Genomic DNA, 25,972 nt, shown 5'->3' on the forward strand with positions numbered 1-25,972 from the left:
ATGATGGTAGTGTTTAGTGTTGTTTGGTGTGACACTAAGCAGACGATTTGACAGCAAAGAACATAATTGTAAAGCAAAGTAATCCAGTGAGTACATACAGTTACGTAAATTCAAACAAACAACAAAAAGAAAGGCGTTTGAGACCACATATTTTACAGACATGTTGTGGTATATTCATAAAAATAGGTCTATTGAGAAAATTTGTGCCCCTATTGTAATGTGGAGTTGGGTTTATAGAGATGTTCTGATTCTCTGTGATGACTAGTTTTGATTTGATTTAGTTCCCTAAGAAGTATTGCATTTCAGGGTCGTAGTTTAAGCCGAGTTCAATACTGCGAAGACGCATGATCCAGGTCGCTTCTTTGCGTCTCAAAGTTAGCTCTCGGTTGCCACCCCTTATGTGAGTGGGTACTGTTTCAATGCCATAGAAACTGATGCGGAAATCTTCTATGGTTGACTGACAGTTGGCTACATGTAAGGCAACAGGATATTTGGGGTCTTGTTTTTGTATCGCTCTCATGTGTTCAGAGATCCTGTCTTTTAGACATCTTATTGTGCTGCCCACATATTGTTTTCCGCAATGGCACTCAATTATGTATACTACATATTTTGTAGTGCAGTTGATATTCATTCTAATGTCATATGTGTCACCATTGGGACCAATGAATTTCGTTGTCTTGTGTTTTGCCCATTTACACATTACACAAAAGCCGCATTTGAAGAAGCCTTTATTGCGTTGTGTCAGCCAGTCCGGAGTTGTGTCTGTTCTTGGAACGGTGGGACTGAGTCTGTTCTTCAGGGTTCTTCGCAGAGGAAGAACCCTGAAGAACAGACTCAGTCCCACCGTTCACACATATGACATTAGAATGAATATCAACTGTAAGATGTCTAAAAGACAGGATCTCTGAACACATGAGAGCAATACAAAAACAAGACCCCAAATATCCTGTTGCCTTACATGTAGCCAAATGTCAGTCAACCATAGAAGATTTCCGCATCAGTTTCTATGGCATTGAAACAGTACCCACTCACATAAGGGGTGGCAACCGAGAGCTAACTTTGAGACGCAAAGAAGCGACCTGGATCATGCGTCTTCGCAGTATTGAACTCGGCTTAAACTACGACCCTGAAATGCAATACTTCTTAGGGAACTAAATCAAATCAAAACTAGTCATCACAGAGAATCAGAACATCTCTATAAACCCAACTCCACATTACAATAGGGGCACAAATTTTCTCAATAGACCTATTTTTATGAATATACCACAACATGTCTGTAAAATATGTGGTCTCAAACGCCTTTCTTTTTGTTGTTTGTTTGAATTTACGTAACTGTATGTACTCACTGGATTACTTTGCTTTACAATTATGTACTTTGCTGTCAAATCGTCTGCTTAGTGTCACACCAAACAACACTAAACACTACCATCATCAGAACCAAGAATCAGTATAATTAGTGCAATTTTCGCTTTTAATACTCTCATTTAACCGGACATCAACCGAGATAACTCCTAACTAGCGAATACGCTTTGATTTTTGGCTTCCATTTAACTTATTCTGCTCATCGAAATACCAACTGATTCTTGGGCTTTCGTATATTTCACTCCATTTATCAGAACGCCAATTCTGAGATTTCTACCTGTAACCATCTTTTTCCATTGATTCACCCAACCCGTTATTTGAGTGTAGTATTTTCTCTAAATACGGCCAACGTTTCGACTTACTAAACGAGACGTTGCCGTTCTAGTTCTTTTAGGACTGACAGAGCAAATACCGGAAGTAAGGCTTAAATAGACACCCCCACTTCCTGTCAGGTGACCGTCTTCGAACAACGGCACCGGGAACCACAGGAGGGGGAACGAATCTAACCAGGTAAATCATCTCGCCTTGCATACCGACTTTTTCCCTTCTCCAAAACAAACCGAATTATAATGAGAGAAGATTACACCACTCTTGGTTTTTCATTATTTTCTCTACAGGTGTACCCGCCTGATTACCCGATTTCGAGCGTTACAGCTTTAATCTCTTCTCCTCCCGGTCATGGTTTTCTTATAACCTTATTAAGGTATGAATATATATCGATGGTTTGTTTCTGTATAGTACTAGCTCCCATAATGGTTTTACGTGACACGATATATACCACTGTCTCGTTTTATCACCTTTTATGATACATACTATGTTTACCTGTAGGAACCACCTGACTACGCTTCCTAGCGCATTATCCATACTTGTTGCCACATCACTACTTCCGGCTTTTCTCTCAAAAGGGTGAGTTGCGCACCTGTGCTTAGATACTGTTAGGGACTAGAATTAAATTTGGCCTCACAGTAAAATATATCCCACACTCCAATTACTGTGACGACATAAAATGCGTACACTGGACGAACACGAGTTATTTTACGTTTGGTGTTCTGAGTTGAAATATACAAGTGTTTTCTCCAAGCACACCCTCTTGAATAGATATCCTCCTTTTCCAAGTTGGCGCTCACATTAACCAGTGGCGTACAAAACGATCTTGTCTCATAATAATATACTAATACTTGGAGTACCAATTACATGGGAATGAGCACTAGGGCTCTATCAATCTGTATTTATTGTCGTGCAAATCGACAAAATCCATTAACTAAGAATAAACAGGCTAAAACATCTCTTTCTGCACATATAACATCACTATTCGCTCCTGCCTAGCGTACTATATGGAATTGTCAATGTATTTTGCTAAAAAGCCTTCTATTTAAATATAGTTGATATAACTGAGACACTAAAAAGTCACTACAAGTCACAACGGGGTGTGTACCCGCCAACAAGCACGGACACTTTTTCACTCGTTTTTCACCACTTTTCATGTTCTTTCCCATGTCTTCTTAATTGAAATATTATCCACGCACACTGGTCAATGTGTTTGCTTTTAAGGATGTTTATAACTTTAGATTGCTAAAGTCACATCCACACAATCTGTATACCCACGATAAAAAGATTACCACCTTTCACAGTCACGAGTAACATAGATATCAAGTCACACATGTATGACACAATGTCACCCCATGGCATGCCCGCTTTATATCACCAAGGGTTCACCAACCACGTTTTCACTCATGTCAAATCAACCATATAAATGCATCTTTTGTATCTATACCCAGCCCTGAAGATTCGCAGTCTGTTTCCCTGCGATGAAACACGTGTTGGCCAGAACAAGAGGAACAATAAATTTGTTTTCCATAACAAGGATTCTACCTCATTGAACTTTCTTTCTGTTGATTTTGAAACACTATTGATGTGTGCAATTCACTACTGTACCATAACCAGGACTCACCGAGCCTTTATGATATTTTCCTAGAGCAGGGGCTTTTGTTGATTGCGTTGCCGTAGTCCAGTCGACTGGTGACGAGGGCCTGGGTGACGGTCTTCCTGGTCTCGGTGGGGATCCACCAGAAGATCTTCCGTAGCATGCGTAGGATGTTGAAGCACGCCGAGGAGACGTTGTTGACTTGCCTGGTCATGGAGAGGGAGGAGTCCAGGATGAAGCCCAGGTTGCGTGCGTGGTCCGTCGGTTTGGGTGCGGTGCCCAGGGCGGGAGGCCACCAGGAGTCGTCCCAGGCGGAGGGCGAAGAGCCCAGGATGAGGACCTCCGTCTTGTCTGAGTTCAGTTTCAGGCGGCTGGTCGTCATCCACTCGGCTACCTCTTTCATCCCTTCGTGCAGGTTGGCTCTGGCGGCGGCAGGGTCGTTGGTCAGGGAGAGGATCAGCTGGGTGTCGTCGGCGTAGGAGATTATGTTGAGGTTGTGTTGGCGTGCGATGGCCGCGAGGGGGCTCATGTAGACGTTGAAGAGGGTGGGGCTCAGCGAGGATCCTTGAGGGATGCCGCAGATGACTTCGGTGGCCTCTGACTTGTACGGTGGTAGGCGGACTCTCTGTGTTCTTCCGTCGAGGAAGGAGATGATCCATTCCAGAGCCTTCTCCTGGATTCCGACGTTGATGAGGCGCTGTGCTAGGGTGCGGTGGCAGACAGTGTCGAATGCCGCGGAGAGGTCTAGGAGGATGAGGGCCGCTGTTTCTCCGTTGTCCATCAGGGCTCGGATGTCATCGGTGGCGGCGATGAGGGCGGTCTCGGTGCTGTGGTTGGCTCGGAAGCCAGACTGTGAGGGGTCGAGGGATCCATTCGTCTCAAGGAAGGCGGCCAGCTGCTTGTTGACGGTCTTCTTGATGACTTTGGCTGGAAACGGGAGGAGCGAGATGGGGCGGTAATTCTTGAGTTCGGTGGGGTCCGCTGTGGGTTTCTTGAGTAGAGCGCTGAGTTCGGCGTGCTTCCAGCTCTCAGGGAAGGTGGCGGTGTCGAAGGATGTGTTGATGATGTCTCGCAGGTGGGGTGCGATGACAGCGTCGGCCTTGTTGAAGACGTGGTGAGGGCAGGGGTCGGTCGGAGATCCGGAGTGGACGGAGTTCATCGTGCGGACGGTGTCTTCGGTGCTGATTGGAGTCCAGGCGCGGAGGGTGGTGGTGGGGGGGTGGTGGTTCGGTCGTGGTGTGCGTTGGTTGGTTGTTGAAGCTGTTGTGTATGTCCGCGATCTTGTTGTGGAAGTATGAGGCGAGGGAGTTGCAGAGGTCTTGCGATGGGGTGATGTCGTTGTTTCCTGCGCTGGGGTTGGATAGCTCTTTCACGATGTTGAAGAGTTCCTTGCAGTTGTGTGCGTTGTTGTCCAGCCGGTCCTTGAATGCAGTTTTCTTGGCGGCGCGGATCAGCTGGTGGTGCTTCCGGGTGGCAAGCTTGAAGGTGGTCATGTTGTCCGGTGTTGGTTCCCTTCTCCAGACTTTCTCGAGGGCTCGGCAGTTCTTCTTGGAGCTCTTGAGTTCGTCGGTGAACCATGGGGCTTTCTTGCTGCCGGGTCTGCTGGGCGGGGTCCTCAGCGGGACGAGCTCATCCGCGCAGTTGCCGATCCACTTCGTGAGGTTGTCGGCGGCCTGGCAGGGGTTCGCTGAGCTGGCAGGAGGGTGCTGGCTCAGGGAGGTGGCGAGCTGGTCGGCTGTGATCTTGTTCCAGCGTCTGCGGGCAGCCTGTTGCTGGTGGTGGTGGGTCGTCGTTCTTTTGAAGGTGAAGTGGACGCAGTTGTGGTCCGTCCATTGAAGCTCTGTGGCGTGGCTGAAGGCGATGTCTGTGCTGGATGAGAAGACTGCGTCGAGTGTGTGTCCGGCGAGGTGGGTGGGGGTGGACACCAGCTGCTTGAGTCCAAGATTGGCGAGGTTGTCGAGCAGGGTGCTGGTGTTGCGGTCGTTGTTGTTCTCCAGGTGGAAGTTGAGGTCCCCCAGGAGGATGTAGTCAGCGGAGGGGAGGGCATGCGGGCTGACGAAGTCGGCGATGTCCTCGCTGAATTGGGTGCGTGGTCCCGGAGGTCGGTAGATCAGGGTGCCTCTGAGGGTGGTCTTCGGGTCGGTGTGGATCTGGAAATGCAGGTGTTCGGCGGTGGTTAGGGTGTTGTCGGTGCTGGTCGTGATACGGATGGTGTTCCTGTGGATGATGGCGATGCCTCCTCCCATCTGGTTGGCGGTGCGATCCCTCCGGGTGATCTTGTAGCCCTCTGGGATGGCGATGGCGATGTCGGGAGCTGAAGAGGCGTTCATCCAGGTCTCCGTGAGGAAGGCAACGTCAGGGGCTGTGGTGTCGAGGAGGTTCCAGAGTTCGATGGCGTGTCTGTGGATGGAGCGGGTGTTAAACAGGATGCACTTGAGGTGGGTGCTGCTGGTGTTCTACTTGGCGTGTGCTGGTGCGAGGCAGGTCCGGATGCAGGTGAACTTGCAGGCGTGGCAGCAGAAGGGTCCGTGGGTGCGTCGTGGTGTGGCTTGGTAGCACCCTGGGAGTCGACCGGCGTTGAGTGCGATGAGGGTGGCGGCGGTGTACGTCAGGCGGGTCGGCCGGGGTCTTCGAGGGCCAGGGGTCCTGGCACTGGGCGCGGTTCAGGCGCAGACGGGCGTAGACGGGCTTACCTTTGGCGCGCCTTCGGCGCACAATCGGCACACCCGCTGCGCGTGACCGCTGCGCGTTCGCACGGTCGCCATATATGGCGAAGTGCGCTGGTGGGCGGAGCAGCTGGGAGGCGGGAGCGGGGAGGGGCTGGGAGGCTGGAGAACACCTCCTAATTCTTTGAGGGTGTTTGGACCAAATACTGGCAAAAAATATTGGGATACAAAAATGTGTGTCAAGAATATCAGGACATCAAAAATATAATCGGGAGGAATATTGAATGTAAACATATCGGGGCACATTTGCGCAGCGTGCTGCTCCATATTTACAAAGACACATAAAGCCACCTTGCGTGGTTTTTCGTGTCCTTGTAAATATGGCCCCTTTTCACACAGCACTTTGCATGAAAGTAGAATTCCATGGGTGTTGCTATGGGTGTTCCCACCAACATCCATGGATTCTGCTGCATTCCCAGATTTACAGTTTCGTAAACCTGGGAATGAGTCAGAATCCTACACCTCCCCAGGAGAGGGATAAGGAGGTGCAACAAGAAGAAATACTTTTATTTCTCTGAGTTTTTTCCTCTTTCTATGCATTCTGCAGAATGCAGCACGCATAGAAAGTGGAAAACTCCTCTTGTTATTGTTGTTGTGCAGGAAGTGGCCCCTTTCGGCACAAAAACAAACATCAGCCGCAATCCAGGCACGCTTGTCAGCATGGTGCAAGGGTTCCTGAGTTGGCTCATGGCGGCCAATTGTGCGCCAGCGCAGGTGAAAGCTCAGGGATACGTTGTACTGTTGTAAATATGATGTATTCCTTTGCTCGAAAAGTAGTGCAGCACAGTGCAGCCAAATGCCTTTCAGCACCATGCTGCATTACTTCATTGTAAATATGGCCCATGATTTTTAATGTTGTTTTTAATATTGTTTAAAAAATATTAATGTACAAAATATAATTGTATGTAATATCATCTATGAGTGTTAATTAGTATGCTATATATTATAGTGTGTTTGATTGTATATGTGTATTTTTTTAATTGGTGTTTTAGTGAGATCATTTTTTAGTTTTGAAATTGTTGAAATTTGTTTTTTAGTTGTATTAATGTATGTAATTAATTGTTCAAAACTGTTTCTTAGTAGCAGGATATTGCGATTTTATGGGATATGGCTGGGGAGATTTAGAAAATGTCTGTTTTAAATTCCAATTTTATGGTAATTTTAAAGACATGCAAGTTAAAAATATACATTTCATGAACATATTTTGCTATATTAGTATTTTTTATTTATTTCAATTTGATGTTTATTAAGATATGTATTAATGGTATTAAATAGTTTATTTTTAAATAAGACAAATATAATCAAATTAAACAAAATATATTTTAATAAACTGAATTTTCAGAACAAAAAGTATGCTAGATTTGAAAATGTTATATTTTAAAAAAATATCTAAAGTGGTATAATAGGTAAAAGATTTTTTGTTTCAAATATTCATTTTAATTAAAACATTTTAAATATTATTTTACAATATATTATTTATTTAAATGTTTTTTATTTATTATTGTTAATTTTGTAGTACGATTTTAGTTTCAGTTTATCGTTTAAAGTCTATGAACGGTAGTAAATATTTTTAACATTGTATAGTCATTAAAATATTAATTTTATATATTACAATTTAAATATGTATATAAAGGTTTTTAGTTTAGATTAATGTATTTTAAATACCAATTTTGTATAATTTTATATTAAAAACATATGTATGATTATGGAATATTGATTGTGCATGTAAAGTTTTTATTTGGATTACCTGGTGTGAAGATCTTTATTTTGAAGTGGATATTTTTAATTTCACCTCTTTAGCGCCTAACACCTTCTTCAAATAGCCATAAATTGGAGTGGGAATAGTAAATATCACCCTTTTTTGTTTTCAGCACCTTCCCCCAATATGGTAAGATTGGAGTGGGAATAGTACATTTCACTCCTTTAGTATCCAATGCCTTTCCCAAAGTAGTTTGGTTGGAATGGGCATAGTCAATTTCACCCATATAGTCTCTGTGTGTTACTAGACTAAATGTACCTTGCTGGGCCCTCATTTCATCATATTAACTGCACATGTTCATTGACTTTCTAAAGGTCGATCACTAGCTGATATTTTCTTGAAATCTTTGAAACCAGAAAATCAATGGAAACAAACATATTTTCACTGTTGCTGAACTTATTTTTATAATGTAAAGGTTAATGCTATCTGATGTTTTTTAAGATCTTGGAAATTTGAAGAGTAATACAAAAGTAAAATGATCTTCCAGTGCCACAAGGCTGGTCAACTTTTCTTCTGTAAAATGCACCAGCATTTCCTTTGCCAGGGTGGCATGGGCATGGGTAATGATCCTTGACTCAAAAACATGATAGACTTTTAAACATAACATGGTCATTTTACTGAAGTTTTTTCCCAATATCATGTTGACATTCATATGGCTAATACATTATATCTGCATATTGTGTATAGACGCAATCAGTAAATACAGATGTTGCGTTGTTTAGGTTGACATATGTGACACCATTTTTGCTCTTGAAGACGCCATTTTCTATTACAATTGAAACGGTTACTTGCTCATTTATGAGAAATGGTCCTTGGTAAGTTTATTTTTTCCAATGCTGAAAGTTGCTCATTAATGAATGCCTTTTCTTTTACATAGAGGCCTTCTCCCACCTGTGTAGAAGGGAGGATAGGCCAGACGACCTTGGATAGTGGATAGCTTGTACCAGGCTGCGGAATCGAAACTTATGTTTTGTGCTCTCATTTTATTACGACAGCTACCAGTATTTTTCCATAATGGGCCTGTGTGCATCGGGTGAGTTTGTTTGTTAAGTGCAGTGCCATCTTGATTAACTTGGTGGGTCTGTGGACCCTTGTGCTACAGAGCCTTTTGAATGTTCTGCCAGCCCACTTGCTGAATCTGGTGTAATATTGAAAAGACCTGGGGCTAAAGCCTATCTTGTGTTGGAGCAGTCTGTGGACTGACTTGGAAAGCTCTTTGGTTTGTGCGTTCTTGTTGTGTGTGTGTGTTGGATTAGTTGGAGAGTGAATGCTTCCGATGCTAGAATGCCTTGTTGGAGTAGAGTGTTGTGCTTGGGGTGCATTAGTTCTGGTGAGCATCGGCTGGAGGAAAGGCAGCCTGCGCCTCTGTAAAGCAATCAGAGTTTCGAGATGTAGGTGAAGCACGGTATTGGCCATATTATGTTTCGTACATTGTGGCACAAGTATACGAGGGACAATACTGAGCTTCAGTTGCCACTGGAAGATACTTTTGATGAACACAAACAGAATTATTTACAGGACAAGTTTTTTGCTAGAAGAAGTAGGCAGTCGATGTTTGATACCTTGCAGGTATTGCAGAAGGAAGCTAAGCAGAGGCATACATATGCCAAGAAGGAGTCTAGGAAGAAGGCAATGCAAACAGTGGTTTAGAAAGTGGTAGCTTATGATAAGGAGCAAACTGAAAAGGGTATTGAGTGTGCAGATAGGAAGTTTCAATTGCAATGTAATAAGTCCTATGTTGTTCGAGAGGATGAGGATCCTTTTGTGGAGGATCTATTGGACACTCGTCCCCCACCTCCCTATGCCCCACAGAGAATATGTCCTGTTGCTCCATCGCCTCAGTCCTCTGTTGCTCCACCGACCCTTCTGGTCTTTCCGCAGATTCAGTAGGTTCGGCTCCAGCAATATCTGTCTCCCCTCCAGTTTTGCAACATGCAAGTATGGTGACTGCAGGCACCCCCACAGTGTCTGCTGCTTTACATTATGTTTCTCCTCTTTCTCTTACCCTCACCACACAGCGATTGCTGACATTGTCACCTGCATCTGTACCTCTTGTGTCTTTCCCAGGTATTTCATCCGTGGTGTTGGGACACCTATGCGAGGGTCAGATGGAGGGGATTGGGCGGCGGCACGGAGCGAATGGGGAGGGCATTGATTCGTTCCGATGTGGGAGAAGAGTAGAAGAATATGGTTGCAAATCAGGCAGCAAAATGGGTTCACAATCTGATTCATAGTGTGGAAGATATATGGAGTGTGATAAAAGATTTTGACCTGTTTGTACAACAGCATGCCCTTCAGCATATGTTGACTACATTTATTGGTTTATGGGAACAGTATATTGGAGGCACAGCTCCTCAAGGTATTTATGATATTCGAGATCATGTGTATTCAGTTGGCATGGCTCCTGCAGACGTTTTTGGTAATGTTGGGACGCTTCTCGGTTATCGAGAAAGATTGCATAATCGTACTCCAACTACAGTGTCCCAATTTCTGATGAGAGAGGTGCACCTTGTTTTGTATCCCAGAACAGCATACCCAGAAGGCAGATGTGGTTCAGCAGCGGGTAGAGGCTCATTTTCGGGAACAATGGGTCTATACCGCATGGGTGAGAAGTGAGGTGCTTGCTCTTAAAAGTCAGTTACCAGACCCTAGGAAAAATCCTACCGCATACTATAAAGAATTAACAGAGGATGACCTCCTCGTCAGTTATGACTGTAGCAGACATTAGATTTTTTTGGGGCTTTTGGTGCCAGTGGACATTTGGTGGTAGGTGCATACGCAGCATCTTGCGGCGGAGCTGGGTGGTACTTGGAATGAGATTAGGGCATGGGATAAGGAGAGAAAGGCTGATGAAAAGCCCAAAGCTGAATTTCTGGCCTTGCCAGGCCCCATTATTACCTATATGCATTCTCTTATCCCACCTAGACGGCCGGATTGGGACCAGTTAACGGCATGTCGTCAGAAGAAAGAGGAGAGTGTGTCAGATTTTTTCACACGTTTTGAAGGGGTGTTCCTAGATTTCAGTGGATATGATTTGTCAGTTGAAGGCGGTGTTCATTTGTTTGTTAATAGGTTTGTTAGGAATTTACTTCCTGAAATTGTGGCTCGGCTGCAAGCTTCTGAGAGTACTTGGACTACTTCCTCCCTTTCAGTGATATTGAGTATGGCTCAATATTATGAGGATCGAGAAAATGAGGAAAAGGATAAAGTGGAGAAAAAGAGTAAGGATTTGAAGACGAATGTGTTACTACAGCAGGTTCCAAGGGGGTCTAGAAGGAGCCGAGGCATTGGTCCAGCTCAAAGATCACGGTGTACTGGTAGAGGGCGTGCACCCTTGGGGCTGAATCAGTACGCGTATTGTAAAAAGGAGGGACACTGGTGAAGAGAGTGTCCGGATCTGTTACAGAAACTTGCAGTACTCAGAGGACGGGGTCCAGGTGTAAGGCCATGGACAGGTTGGTCGAGATTTGAATCAAGTTGGTACATCTTCAGGGGGTCATTCAGATCAGAATAATTTCGATGACCCACGGGGAAAGCAGCACTATCATGACGATTATGATATGGATGAAGTTACAGGGATGTCCTATAGCTAGGACAGCAAGGGGCAGGGGGAGGAACAAGTCCAAATTCCTGTAGATCAGCATGGTCCTTATGTCATGGCAAATTTGCATGGTTTGGCACAGAAATGTTTGGTGGACACAGGTGCAATGAATAGCTCTGTTTCTCTTTCGCTGGTCCCCGGGGCAGCCCTGTCTGGCTGTAATAATTTCTCAGTAGGTTTGTCAGGCGTACCGGTTGTATGCCCCATATCCCAAGCTCTTGCTTTTACTGGTGGTTCCTTTACTGTGGACTCACCATTTTTGTTGACAGCAAATTGTGGGGAAAACTTAGGACTGGATTTGTTGAAGAAGTTACATGCCACCATGTATTGTTCCCCGGATGGTGTTTATCTGACTTTTGGACCTAATGTGGCTAGTGCAAAACAGTTGTTGGCGAAAGATGCATCTCTTCCTGTTGAATTTAAGGCTGTGCCGTCCTCATAGTGGGCCATAGCGGATACAGATGTGGGGTTGTTACAAATGCCAGCAGTTTCAATAAAGGTCAAAGATAACATTGTACTTCTTTGTATTCCTCAATACAAAATATCACAGGCTGGGGAATAGGCTTTGATGCAGATTTTACAGGACCTGATCAAATCAGGGGTGGTAGAGGAGACAGTAGCGACTGTGTGCAATAGCCGCATTCTCCCTATTATTAAAAAGGCACACGTGGATTCCCCTGATGCACATCCTGATGTCTATAGAAATAAACAAAATAGTTGTTTCTCAGTTTCCGGTAGTCCCTTATATTACCGTCCTTTTGACAATGATTTCTTGCACAGCTAAATTATTTTCTGATATTGATTTGAAAAATGATTTTTTTAGCATTCCTGTCTATCCAGACAGTCGCTATTCATTCGGCTTCACTTTAGCCTGCACAAGTTTTAAATTCTGTAGGGTTCCTCAGGGGTATACTGAAAGTCCTAGTATTTATAGCCAACTTTGAAAAGTCAATTGGACTCTCTTTCTCTTCCCGCAGGTAATGTATTATTGCAGTTTGTGTATGATACTGAAGAGGGTTGTCGAGATTCCACAGTGAAAATTTTAAAGCATTTGGCAAACAAAGGACATAAAGTGTCCGTTTCCAAAATCCAATATTGTCAACAGCAGGTCACCTATTTAGGTCACCACCTGTTGAAGGAGGGTCAGAGGCTAACACCTGAGCGAGTTGATGCCATTGTTAAGATGCCTGTCCCTGTGACTCAGAGGGACTGGCGTGCTCTCATAGGCATCACCTCGTATTGTCGTCACTGGATCCCTGCTTATTTTTTTATTAACACACCTTCAGGTTCCCTTGATAACTAAAGATGTGCATGAACCCTTGCCTTGAACGCATGAATGTCAGCATGCTTTTGAACAATTAAAAGTTGCGCTTTGCTCTTCACCTGTGTTTGGCACGCCTGATAATAAGAAGCCCTTCGTGTTGTATGCACACAAAGCGCCTGTATGTGCACTCTCTGTGTTAACACACACCTTTGGAGGTAAGCAGAGGCCATGTGCTTATTTTTCTGCTATGCTTGACCCTGTCACCAGAGCCCCCGATTTGTTTAAGAGCAATGGGTCTCTATCCAACAATCAGCAGGGCTCGCTCTCAATCATGATCGCACAGTAATGGTACCACATGCTATGGATGTACTTCTGAATAAAACAAAGACGCAGCACCTTACCAGTGCTCATCTGACTGGGTATGAATTAACATTGTTTGCACCTCATATTACTATCAAAAGATGTGCCACACTGAATCCAGCCATGTTACTACCCCTCCCTTCGGAAGAAGAGGACAAGGATGTCCATGATTGTCTGTTTTGGACAGAGGAGGAGACAAAGGTACGGGTAGACCTGAATGATGTTCCCTTATCTGATCCTCAAGGGGAACAATATGTCGATGGCTCTTGTTTCAAATTGTCAGATGGCACCACTACAGCAGCGTATGCTATCACCATGCTGCCCACTGTAGTTGAGACGTCACGAGTTCCTCATCAATCAGCGCAAGCTGCGGAGCTGATAGCTCTTTTGCGAGCATGTGAATTAAGTGAAGGACTGGCTGTCAATATTTATACTGACAGCCAGTATGCCTTCGGGGTGGTCCATAATTTTGTACGCCTCTGGGTAGAGAGAGGATTCTTGATTTCACATGGGACCAAAATTCAACATGGTCCATTGATAGAGAGACTTTTAACAGCTTTGACTCTTCCCAAACAACTGGCAATAGTCAAATGTAGTACTCATAAAGCAATTCTGCGGGGAGGGGAATTGCATTTGCAGACCTGATAGTGAAAGAGACAGCCAGGTTGAGAACGACAAAAATGTTTGTGGCAGGTCCAGCTAGATGGGTCATAAGCAATAAAATACACCCTCAGGAGGTTCAAAAACAGAAATCACGATTTAAAGGTCATGTGTATTACCTATAATGGTGGGAAGCACATGGCGATTCTTAAATACCCTATAAATACAACAAAAGTGGATTCAGTCTCCCCTAACAATTCGTTTAAACAAAATAGAATCCACTCAGAAACTGGTAGTGATCCCTAAAGTGATGGGGAACACACAGTGTTGTTTAAATACCCCTCACACACCAACTGGCCCCTTGGTGTCATGCTTCATCATCGGGCCTTCGCATCCCTTTACGGGATGCAGCGTGCTACGACTCACGGATACGTAGGAGCACTGATAGTGAACTATGTGTTTGTGTGTGTGAGAGGGAGGGTGAGTGGTGAGGTGAAAAAAGTGAAGGTTAAAAAATACCTGGCTCGTAGGAAAAAATATTTATTATGTCCTCGGCTGGTATTGTTAAAAGGGGTGCAAGACGAGGTTGTCAGTTATACATATTAGGGTATATCAACCTCTAAAAGTGCGTCAACATGTTTCGGAGTACAGCGACTCCTTCTTCAAGACAAGGATATGCACGATTATCCCCACCTTACTCACATGGGTTTGGAATGTAAAAGTGTATTTTACAAAAAACACTAGGTGAAATGTACCTATAGGTGTTAAAGTATGGATAAGCTCTGTTGCGCCCAATTGGCGTTTGAAGAACTTATGGATCAAGGTTGTCTGACCTCATGAGCCTAAGCGTAGAGGGGATGGCAGTCTACTAGGTCGTGCAGTAACCGTTGCTACATTGAGCAGTGAGGAAGGAACCCCCAATACCACGTTATGATAAAAAAAAGGGGGAAGGGTAATATAATCAAATACATACTTGTTCTCTGATCAGACAATGCCCCATGAGCCCTTGAACGAGGGGGATAAGTGCCTGTATTCGCACTCTGTAGATGAAAATGGAGCGGTCAGATCGTAATAGTCAATAGGTATATGGCCTTTGATATCTCTGCACCGGCTATGCCGTACTTACTGGATCCAGGATACTGCCTCGCTTGAAAGTCTCCTCCCAGTGGCTCCATCAATAGACTGAGACCGCGAGGGGGCTTGTATAAGTAGTGCACCTAATTGGTCTTTTTGCCGCCAAATACGGAGGAGGTCAGGCCACAGCGTCTGAACTGCTCATGCTGACCCGTAAGTGGATGAAACTGGTGACTGCTTCCGGATGTAATGCATTACCATTAGACCGATAAATTACTCGCAGTTGGTGGACCAATGCATACAGACTATCTTTATATTCAGGACTGATAAAATGGGATGGAGCGAAAAAAGAAATATTTTCTCAGAACCGGGTGATACAAATACTTAAAAAATGGGGCTGGAGGTGAAATGAAGCAAAATAAAAGTGTGGGCTCCTTAATGTGCCGCACAGTATTCTATGGTCAGAATGTTCGATGTCAGTGCGTCAGACGATAACGTTAGAAGGGCATAGAGATCTATTCTCCGTATTTTATTAAATGTTAGAAAGGTACACTGTGACAGTTAGAGTGGCATCACAAAAAGGAGAATATTCCATGTGCCATCTCCTCTGTCTGATAGCAAAAGGTAGGCTACTCCACATCTCCTCTGGAGGAACAATCCCAAATGGCTGTGGGTAGGACGAGGGTAGGAGGGTGAATCAGTGGGGACATATATTTATCTGCTAGTCATACCTATAATGTAATCAATCATCAATATTCTTGGTTGTATTGCGCTTCCTCTAGGTTCTTGGTTGGACTGCACACCCTCTATGGTGTTCTCCTTCGGTGTGATTCGTGGTGTGACATTCGATGAGGGGTTAGCATTGGGTTAGACTATATGGTGCACCTTTGTTGCGAGGTTAAGACTAGAGGGGGTCACAAACGCTTGGTTCTGGTGATTACCTCTGTGCGGGTACCAAGAGAGGATGTGATACATAGCTGAGATGTTCAAGTGAATTGACTCCAGGGTATTTCATCATTCAGACCGTCCATGTGGGTTCCCAGACAGAACACCCATCGTTGTTCCTTTTTGAGTAGGCCACTCTCTGCTTGTACTTGTTCAATGACCGTCCATAGTAGGTCCACTGTGTGTTTTGTCATTAGATAGAGTGTGACCATCTTGGTGGTACTCCTCTTACACCGGACGTTGCTCTTATGTTCACCAATCCGGATTTTGATTTTTCGTGATGTCATACAAATGTACTCCAAATCCATGTAATCATGTATATTACTTTCCCGCTGTTGCAATTTACGTTATGTTATGTTTTGTTAATCTATATTTGTATAGTGCGCGGCTACTCCCAGAAGTGTACCGGCTCTAGAGCAAAACGCAAAGACCACACAACATCAAACCATAAGCAGCCGCAGCACAGAGCTTCACTGCTGGAAAAGCCAAGTTTTCAGACTTTTTCTGAAAATGAGGAGATCAGGGCTCTGTCTGATAGCAAAAGGTAGGCTATTTCACAACCTAGACGCCACAACATGAAAAGATCTACCCCCCAGCTTGGAGAATTGAGCCTTAGGGACAGTAATCAGCAGTTGAGAAGAAGATCTCAGAGTGCGTTGAACTTTCTCTGTTCCTATTCACTGCCATTCCTAAATCAGATGTGTCAGCTTCTCTTAGTGAGAAAACAGTTGCTGCAATTACCGCACAGGCAGTGCCCCGGGACTGGAGGGAGGAGAAGGTTCCTTTTTGTTGTTGATATTCCTGTGCGTGGTCTTGTGTGGACGAGCATGTCTTTCAGATTTCTTCCCCTCTTGTGTGCAAACATAGGTTTTTGTAGATTCAGACTCCCACAGTTCAGGATCCTCCAGTGCTTGTTCACAATTTTAGATATCTGGTTTGAGTGGGTGTTAAATGTGGTGACACAAATTGGCCTCTCCTCTTGCTCTTTTTGTGCCTTTTCTTCCAGGAGGGCCTCCCTTTTGTTATTACGGGCCCGTTTCATGGCTTTATCAATGATCTTCTTGGGATAATTCTGATTTGTGAGCTTGTTTTTCAAATCGGAGGCCTTTGTCTTGTACTTCCTCTACTCTGTACAGTTCCTCCTCAAGCGGAGAAGTGTCCATAAGGCAGGTTGTCACGTAATTGGTGTAGGTGGAAACTGCCACATAACAACAGGCAGTTTTTGGCAGTTGGTTTGAAATGTGTTGTGGTCTTAACAGTCTTACAGGTAAGACAGGAGTATAACCCATAGACCAAGTCAGGACTGGGTAGGTAATGTGCAATTAGAAGACAATGTCCTGAAAGGTAAAAGTCAATAGACAATTATTCATAGCATGCACATAGCATTACTTGGGTGGGCAAGAAGGAGATAACTCATTTTTTGTCAAAAGGTAATTATTCAGCTTTATGTGGTAACATTCATTTCAAGGTCGGATATACACAGTTAGGAACAGCACTGCATAGAATGTATTGACAACCACATGGAACTTGGTGCATGAAGTGCAGACTATTTACAGTGGGTGCTACACCCACTGTAAATAGTCTGCACTTCATGCACAGTGCGCCGACTACGCTGTTTTCTCTCACTTGCGTCGCCACCTGCACTATTTATTCACATTTGTTGCACCAAGTTCCATGTGGTTGTCAATACATTCTATGCAGTGCTGTTCCTAACTGTGTATATCCGACCTTGAAATGAATGTTACCACATAAAGCTGAATAATTACCTTTTGACAAAAAATGAGTTATCTCCTTCCTGCCCGCCCAAGTAATGCTATGTGCATACTATGAATAATTGTCTATTGACTTTTACCTTTCAGGACATTGTCTTCTAATTGCACGTGGTCTTAACAGTGCCACTGTTTGGATATATGTTCAGATCTAGGAATACTAGATGGTGACGTTACGTGGTGTTGGTAAACCTGAGGAAGGCATTTTGCTTCTAAAGCCAAACCATGAAAGCTTCGGTAGAAGGGACGTCCCCTTCCCAAATCACCAACACGTTGTCGATATACCTCTTCTAGGTTTTGATGTTGTGCAAGAGGGGTTGTCTGGATGCAGGATTTTGTTTGACTCAAGATCATGCACATAGAGACCAGCTAGGCTGGAAGCAAATGTGCTCCCCATGCTGGTCCAGTGCTTCTGTAGATAGAAAGTGTCCTCATATAGAAAAAAATTCCTGGTGAGGGCCAATGAGACGCACTCCATTACTAAGTTACAAGGTGTCTGGTAATCCCATGTGGTGGAAAAAAGGATCTCCTTGATTATGTTTTGTGACTCATTGTAGGGCAGACTCGTATACAGGCTCTCCACATCAAGCACCATTAGGAGTTGTTTATCAGTATTAAAGGGGGTGTCTTGGAGTAGTTGGAGGACAGCTTTTGTGTCCTTTAGGTAGGTCCCAGTCTGTTGGATGAGGGGACGGAGGAAGACATCAGCAAATTTGGACAGGGGTTCCAGGATAGAACCTATACCCGATAATATCAGGAGGCCTGGTGATTGTTGCAGGTTCTTGTGAATCTTGGGGATGGTGTAGAAGTATCTTGTCCTAGGCAATTATTGGGTCAGGAATTCTCCCTCTTTCTTAGACACCCAGTTCTGTGCCATTGCTTCTTCCACTATCTCTGCTATTCGGATCAGTAGGGATTCAGTCAGGTCATTGTACAGGATTTCATAGTTTCTTCTGTCTCCTAGAAGTTACTTGCATTCATTGTCATAGGCCAATGCTGTTTGAATCACTATAGCGCCACCTTTATCCGCTGGCTTAATTGCGATTTCACTGTTAGAGGCCAGCTGTTGTATAGCCTCCTTCTCAACCTTAGATTTGTTCTGGAAAGTGGTGGTGCCCTGTGTGGATAAATGCCCTAGTACTTCCATTACCGCTTTTTCGAAAGCCAGTAATTCTACTGGAAATGTGGAGTGTGGAGGTGTGAAGGTGGACTTTTGTCATAGTCTTGTATCAGAGGTTTCGTCCGTGGTTGCATCTTTCTCCTTAAATAATGCCTGTAGTTTTAATTTGCGAATAAATTCCTTAATTTCTGCATGTACGTTGAAGTTATCCATTTTGTTAGTGGGTACGAATCCCAGCCCTTTCTCCATGACACATGTCTGTACCTCTGTGAGTTTGTACTCTGTAAAGTTCACTACTAGTTGCCCCTTTTGCTGGTAGACTGTTGGTTGCTCAAAGAGCCCGTCATGCTCCTCATTGAGACTTGTGGATTCTCTTCCTCTTCTGTTGTCCAATGGACATTGTAGCTTCTCCTGTTCCTGCCTCTAGGGTCCTGTGTGTGATCCTAAAAAAAAGCGGTGGTTCGTAATAGTTGTAGTCGTTTTCCTGTCCTCAGTGTTGATAAGGACCCCCCTTTGGTGGTGATCCATAGGGGTATGGCGGGTAGGAGGGTGGCCCTTGATAGTTGCCCCACCACCTACGTCTTGGATTGTAGGGTCATTTGTGTTGGGAACTACCTTGTTGGTTGTGGTATGCTTTCCTTCTGCTGGAGTTGAAGCTATTGGTACTTGCGTCCGAACCATCACTGTCCGTGCCCTGGTCGCTATTGGTGTCCCTGGCTGTATAGTCATCATGTGTGTATGGGTACTCTCTCTCATGGCTGAAGCGAGTTGTGTCCTTTTTCAGTTTGGTAAACTTGCTTTGTTTGAGTGTGACCTCAAACTCAGTCATCTGCTGGTTTCCTTAAGACAGTCGGGGATTGATAGCTCTTCAACTGTACTTCAAGTTTTTGGATGTCTATCCTGAGTTCTTGTGCCAGTCTTGTTGCTGTCTTCGTTATTAAAACCAGTGAGTCAAAGTCAAAGTCAAAAGTATCTTTATTCGGTTTCCATACTTTTTCGAAACACCATTAAAGTTCATAAACCAGCGAGACATGGGTACAATGCCACAATATCAGTGGCCAGTCCTTTTTGAATGACTTGTCATTTTGAAAAATGAATGGCTCGGTGCTGCATTGGCCATCAGATATTCTGTCATCAAAAGACCATGCATAGCTGTTTTAATCTGGGTTCTTCTTGGCTAATTCATCCCAGTTTGCACTATTAGGACCCGGATCAGTGCTTCTCAGCCCTTCAAAGGGATTAATGGCTGCTAGGATTCTGTCCACCTCTTCTCCGAAAGTAAGGCCAGTGCCTTTAGCCAGTTTTGAAAAGTCTGGTCTCGACAAGGGGTGGCACACAGTTTGGGTTTGTCGTTGAGTGTGTATCTGTTTCCATAGAGGTGTGAGTGTGTATGTATGTGTGTGAAAAAGGGTCAATGACCACTTTGAAGCATCAGTATGTGAACCAATGTTTTATTGCCAGGACTTCTGGTGTACTCCCACAGCTGCACGCTGTCTTAATATCTCTATTTAACAAAAATAGGGAGTGAAGAGGTAGTGTCCAAACCGGACACTGGAGGTGGATACATCCTCCTCTTACAATGTATCATACATTTTTAAATGTTGTGTTTCTCTTACAGATTGCCTTTTAGGAAATCCCTTGGGTATTGTATATTGATTAAGACAAGTCAGTCTTTTATTCACGTAGTATTGACTACCCATACATATATCATTTTTATAAGAATTTGACATTTCCAAAATAGTTATGTGAGAGCAGAAGGGATTGGAAACCTGTCCTGAAGAAGAAACAGCACGCTTTGAAACATGTTAATGCACACAGGAGGCATTGCACATTGAAGCATCATACCTCAGAACCACCTTTTTAATAATACCGGCTCAGCAGAATATTACATTTTACTAATCCACAAGAGCTAGGAATTTTTTAACTCACTTTTCACTCACCCCTGACCCTTTTCACTCAATCATTCCTACACCACATATAGTTTGTGACATCAGTGCTCCCATGTATCTGTAGGTCGTAGCACGCCCCGTACCGCAGCGGGCGGGAAGACCCCTATGATGAAGCATGGTACCAAGGGCCCTTTTGGTGTTTGAGGGTTATTTAAGAAACACTATGAGCTTCCCACCATTGTAGGTAATGCACATGACCCTTAAGTTGTGATTTCTCTTTTTTAACTTTTTGAGGGTGGATCCTATTGTTTATGATACAGTGTAAAAGGAGGACGTATCCACCTCCAGTGTTTGGTTTGGGCACTACCTTTTCACTCCCTATGTTTGTTAAATAGAGGCCTGCACGATGGGTACCAGACGTTGGTATGTTTGAGAATTCACTGGAAAGTGCTAGAGATATACAGAGTGAGGCAACAGTAGAGGAGTTTGCAGTGTGGCAGGAGAGTACAGGGCGTCTAGATGATGAAGGATGCTGGACTGACAAGTCCAAGAAACAGAGATGTATGCTGCCAGATGCATTTGTACTTCTTGTAGTTACCATGGCATAGGGTCCAGCTCATGTTAGTGCAAAAGGTATCTGTAAACTGCTAGAACCCGTGTGGCAAAAGGGCAATATTCCAAAAGTTGCTGCGAAGCACTGTATGATTTGTCTGAAACACAATTTTGGGGAGGGTACTCCTGCTCCTTCTGGTAATTTTGCACCCTCTTCTTCCCCTTTTGAGGTGCTCCAGATGGACTACATAGAGCTACAGCGAGTTAATAGTATGAAATATGTGTTAGTGGTAGTTTGTGCATTTAGTAAATGGATTGAGGCTTATCCAACAAAGGAAAACACAGCCATGGTAACGGCAAAGGCTCTTATTAAGGAGTTTTTTCCGCACTACGGCTTGCCCCATTTGCTCTGGAATGACAGCGGAAGTCACTTCAACGCAAAGGTGATCCAACTGGTGTGATGGTCTGCATATCAAGCAACAATTCCATGCAGCCAATCACCCTCAGTCAGCAGGTCTAGTTCAGAAGTACAACGGTACTCTCAAACTAAAATTGTCAAAAATTACGGAACATACTGGGTTGCAGTGGCCAGATGCTTTACCTCTTGCCCTATTTTCCACCAGAATGACAGCCCATTCTAAAACAGGATTATTACACTACAAGGTGATCTTTGGCCGTCCAGCAAATGTGTGGGGTGTCCCTAGACCAAAGAAGTTTTCTGAGATAGATTATCCTTTATTGGTTGATTATTTGTATGAACTCACTAAAAGCTTATGTTCTATTCACCAACAGATACAAGAGGTGTTACCTTCGGGGCCTGGACACACCATTCAGCCTGGCGATTATGTATTGGTGAAGAGTATCCAGAGACGAGGCAGTTTGGAGCCTAGGTGGAAGGGACCCTATCTGGTCCTCATCACAACGGCGACAGCGATAAGAGTGGAAGTTGGAAGCATTGGATCCACGCTTCCCATTGTAGATGGGTGACGCTACCCCGTCCCTAAGACGCCTGGGTGCAAGATGGCATTGGAGATCACGAGACAGAGAAAGCCCCAAGATTTCTTCCGTTCTCCAATACCCAATTAGTTGGGACGCAGACAGAGGAAGAAAATGATGCTGTTTTGAATGCAGCAGTTCCCCCAGAAATTAGGGAGACTCAGGTTTCCACTTCATCTGATCCGCAGGAACCTGAGTCTCAGTTTTCGCCACCCTCTGAATTTCACATTCTTCTCCGAGACGAGCCAGTGCCCAGAGTAGAAAGGTACACTTTTCGTCCTCCACGGAAAGGTAGTGCACTGAAAGAAAAGTGAGTGTAGTTAGGGATGGACTTTATTGGATAAGATTAGTGCTAATACCCCCTTGTTTTGCATTGTTCCATTAGACTAGGGAGTGGAAGATTTGGTGCACTGCCTGTGACGCAGGACAGGATAAGCTAAGGGTATTCTCCAAGGAGGGAGAGTGCCCTATCCTGAAAACATTGAACATTTGCAGATGGGATACAACAGTGTGGGTCCACCACAGTGTGCTCAATAGCACCACAGAGGATTGGACAATAGAAGACTACCAGGGAGACTTAGAACGGACCCTGATCCTTTGTTTTTGACGTTTTCCCTTTTTGATTTTTGTGTCCTTTCCTTCATTGGCTCCATCATAAGATGTCTCTTTCTCTGGTAATTTGCTTTGTAAAAGTGTAATAAAAATATATCTGTTTGGTCGCCCTCTTACAAAAGATGACCAGCTTCTTGTCGCCTTGCACCCAGGGCAGATTAGTTTTGAATTGTTACTCAGGAAGAAAATATTTTGGGTTGCAGTTCCATTGTTGTTCCTATTGGTGGGAGGAGGGTTGTTCTGGATATTGGAGTGCCATCTCCGACCTGTGTAGAAGGGAGGATAGGCCAGATGAATTTGGATAGTAGGTAGTTTGTATCAGGCTGTGGAATCGAAACTTATGTTCTGTGCCCCCATTGTATTACGACAGCTACCAGTATTTTTCCATAATAGGCGGGTCTTTGAGGGTTCTGCAACTTACACAATGTAACTTTTTGCTTGTTAGAGTCAGTCCCTCGTCAGCCATATTAAAAGGCTGGTCAGACTGGACTCTACTGCAGTGTATCTTGTGAATAAACTAGTTTGCTTGCATTCTCTACTGAGTCATCGACTCTTTATTACTGGAAGGCTAGAGGAAGTCGAGAGTGACGCGGGTGACCCTAGTTGGGCCACTTCCTTCAAACAGAAGACAAGAACACGATGATGTATTTTTAACATTGTGAACATAAGAGCCGAAAGTTTTTTTGATGCATTCTTCCATTTCACTGCCGCCACTAGGTACCACATACACAAAAATACAATGACCAGTAGTAGAAATGGAAAAAGAGGAATAGAAGAGAGCAAATTAGACTCATCACTTCTGCAGGACACTGATGTGTGTAGAATGTATTGGGTATCTAAAAGGCAAAAAGAGATCTTTATTATGAAGGTCCTGCATCTAACTGTACACGTTAACTGTGAGGAACATCACTATATTCCCAGATCTCGTACTTTGATGTGAAACTTGTAATTCCTGAAACTTAATATTCAAGAGATGAGTTTCTTGAATTTGCTCTTGAACACTTTCTCTTCATCAGTTGGATAACTACCTCACACTTTGTCTCTATGAATTCTCTGTGGAAGATGAGTTATATTTCCTGCTTTACTCTTAATCATTGTAAAGCAATTAGCAAACATGAATATTATGTAACGTCTACCTTAGCAATTGTTATGCAATTAAAAGAACTACAATATTTACTGTTATTTGTTTTGAAGAGCTCAACTTTAACTGAATAAGACATCCTTGTGCTGTTTATAGGAGTGGGCAGGCAGATAAAGTTAAGGACAGTATCACCCACTATAGCGTGTAGAGCCAAGTTATTACAGTTTTCAAGAAAGCAAGTATATCTTGTGTGGGACAAAGTGAGGGGTGTAACCGGTTCCACAGGCTGTAAGCCCGAACAGAAAAGGCACATCCACCCAAGTGTGCCTTCATAAACTTAGGAACGGTGAGTAGATTTGCACTGGTTGAATGGAGAGCTCTATGAGGCAGGTAATGTTTCAACTTTTGCCGTAAGAACAGATGACCAGTGGGATGAGAGCCTTTATGGACTCTAGGTAGTGTTTAAATATGACTCTCAAATGGATTAACAGGGTCTAAAAGGATATAATACCTTAATTAATGATATATATATATATATATATATATATATATATATATATATATATATATATATATATATATATATATATATATATATATATATATATATATATATATATATATATATATATATATATATATAATATATATATATATATATATATATACAAATCATGAGCAATATGTCCTGGCTTACGAATCCTTCCTGATCTGTCACAGGATAAACCTTAAGTAAAAAGGCACATTCTTGTAGTCTTTTAGAAAAGTTCAAGGGCCTCATTTATGAGGTTTTGCTATAAGCTATGCAGGCCTTCCTGCAGCGCTGCCCTATGGCAAAAGAAAAGAGCAGGAATGATGTTGGATTCACTTGGTCCCTGGGTCCTCTACGCACTGCCAACTGCACTCCTCCACTCAGGAACTGGCCTTGGCTCAGTGGGATAACAACCCACTGTGCCAATAGTACACTGCACCTGGAGCTGCAATGCAAGTGATGCAGGTGGTGTCCCAATTCCATTCAGCGGAGCCTCTGATTGAGGACCTGAGATTCTTGAGTGGCTGCCTTGTGTCCTCCTGGACATGCGAGACTCCCACCGTCCCATCACGCCATCCACCGCTGCAGGTTGTACTTCTTGATAGTTTGGCTCCTTTGATCGCTTCTGTGGCCCCTGGCTCCAACGTTGTAGATGAGATGCAGAACAGAACAATCACTTTGCAAAGAAACCTTTAAACTTACCTCTTCCACCATCAGTACCTCGCCCTCCCTTGAGGACGTGTCTCCTCTTTGCATTGTACCACAATGTTCATATTGGTGTAGATAAGATAGACTCACAATCACCCCCGGGGTTGATCTATCTACTATGGCCTGCGTCTGCCTTATGGAGCTGGTGCCTGGGGGCCCCCACATACCGTTTCAACCTATGACACCAAGGCGCATTCCTGCCTTCTTGCCAGCCCACATGTCCGTGAAACAAACATCCTAGATGTCGCACGGCATGGGTAGGCTCCAGTCGGTCCCGGCAGCCATGCCAGCTCAGAACCAGGTGTTGGACCCTCCACCAAGTGCCAGCCCACTTGGTGGAGTGTCCAAAGAGGCCGCTCTCAGCCAGTACCAAACAGTGAACAAAGTTGACCTATTGTAGGCTGCCATAGAGATTTCATGGGCTATGGTGGAGACATGGTTCAAAGCACTAGCCACTGACTAGCTTCCTTTAAAATGATCATCACAAACTCACAGACAAGGTGTCAGATGGGGAGAAACAACTAGCCACCCTGCACCTGATTTTGATGGACACCCAACAAACTGTCCGGGAGCTGCAGGATCAGGTCCGCAAACTAAAACACAGAGCTGATGAGCGCGAGGGCAGATCCCATAGGATCAATGTGTATATATTGGGCATCCTGGAGGGGAAAGAAGGCTGTGATCCCATCCAATACATAGAAACCTGGTTCAAGCCCTTCACCCTGGCCTCAGAACTCACTTCATTTTTTGCACTGGAGAGAGCATATTAGGTGCCCACCTACCATCCCCTCCAAGGCATATGCTTGAGAAACTTATTCACTTTCAAAAATTAGGATGCCATCCTTAGGGCGGCACACCATGCGGGGCCACTTAGGGTGGAGGATAAAGTGATCATGCTTTTCCCTGATTTTACTAGAGCAGTTCAGCAACAAAGGTCATCTTTCCTAGGAGTTAAGCACCATCTATGCCAGCAGGGGCCCGATATTCACTCTTTTTTATGGCTCACTTGAAGATCATTGCGAAAGTTACCCCTCTTTTTTCACTAACGTGAAGGAGGCCTGGGTGGACCATTAGTACGGCCCTGCAGCAGCTAACTAC

This window comes from Lissotriton vulgaris, chromosome 8 (genome assembly GCF_964263255.1).
Source record: "Lissotriton vulgaris chromosome 8, aLisVul1.2, whole genome shotgun sequence".
NCBI lineage: Eukaryota > Metazoa > Chordata > Amphibia > Caudata > Salamandridae > Lissotriton > Lissotriton vulgaris.